The sequence below is a fragment of the Octopus bimaculoides genome, chromosome 17 (genome assembly GCF_001194135.2).
Source record: "Octopus bimaculoides isolate UCB-OBI-ISO-001 chromosome 17, ASM119413v2, whole genome shotgun sequence".
NCBI lineage: Eukaryota > Metazoa > Mollusca > Cephalopoda > Octopoda > Octopodidae > Octopus > Octopus bimaculoides.
In genome coordinates, this window is record NC_068997.1 from 37,703,223 (window position 1) to 37,704,688 (window position 1,466).

A 1,466-nucleotide genomic window follows, 5' to 3' on the forward strand; every position below is an offset into this window, starting at 1 on the left:
ATCGCATGACCGTGACATGTAGAACACATTATCGAAAACAAAAATCGCCAAAATTAAAAAATAAAAAAGTTACAGCCATTTTCCCTCAGTGTCTAATTCCAATGTCCACCTATATATGTATATACACGCACACACAAATATATTGTTACGAACGCCCGCGCGGAGCACCTCAACGAAGAGAAAAATCGCGCGCGCGAACGTCGACGCTCAGTGAGTCAGGATGTTCGCCACTAAGCCCAGCCGGAGCACGTAACGATGACAACAGAAAGGAAGAAATGACACGGACCATACGTTGCGTACTGAAACTAACATTTTTTTTTTACATCACAATACAAAACAACATTGCATAACAATAATTCAATAACATAGTACTTGCTTCTGAAATAACACATGCAGCAATAGCGTTTCCAAGCATTTAACAAAGTTTCAGAACAATTACAAAGTCTACAATCATTTTACATAATCATAAAGTTTACAATCAAAGTTCGTGTCTCAAAAGTCAATTAAAAGTTCTTTTTGCTTCTTTTGCTTTTCTCCAAAAACATGTAACAACAAAGTTCTCTCTTTTATTTTCTGCCAGTTAACAAAAGTTCTTCACAAAAATATATAACCAAACGCAAGTACATTTTTCTTTAAAATTATAAGCAAAAACATTTACCGTAGCAAATTCAAATCTCCCACTACAATGACAAGAACTGACCAACGCAGTCTACTACAATCTGCCACTCACTTTTGCCTGCCACAACAGTCCCTTCTCTCTCATTGACTCTATCCATTTCGCCCATTGTTGCCTTCTGTCAATAGCCTCTTTCTCTCAGTCTCTTTCTGTCAGACTTATCACCGACCGCTCTGTTCATCTTGCTTCTCTTCACTCACTACTGGCCGTCACATACTCGTTCTTCACTGGCTGACAGCTTGTACATCGACTGCGATTCCATCTGGCTCCTCTACTGGCTGCTGGCCTTTACACCGAACTCGCGTTCTTCATCCAATGATTTTGTTTACACCAACTGCGATCCCCAAATCTATGCTCTCGTATTTATGGTAGATACCGTACCCAACAGTGCTATATTACCCCCTCCAAAGCTGGGTCAGTTTAGTACAGTTCCTATTTGCTTTTTTTAAACTTTCGATGACCGGAAAGGGTCAGAGATCACACTCCTACGCTATAAACAACCGTGCTTGTTGACAGGACAAAGGAAATACCATTTTTCTGAACAACTAGCAAACGGTTTCAAACTCAGCTCGTGGAATAGGGACATAACGTTATTTTGTTTTTCGGTGGTCGCATCAATATGTATGTTCTCTTCTGTTTTTAATTATATCAACATTACCTATGAGGAAGGAGCTGGTTTGTAGTTAAGATACAACGTTACATTGTTGGAATTTAGATAACAAAAACAACGCCAAATGTATGTTTGTAAATGCGTGTGTGTTGTGTATGCATGTATGTACCTTATATATAT

At 38.9% G+C, this 1,466-nt stretch overlaps 1 protein-coding gene across 1 annotated transcript in view; it reads right to left on the reverse strand.

Moving 5' to 3' along the window:
- LOC106871423 (contactin-2) overlaps nt 1-1,466 on the reverse strand; it is a 229,293-nt gene that overhangs the window by 45,646 nt on the left and 182,181 nt on the right. The window lies entirely within an intron of this gene.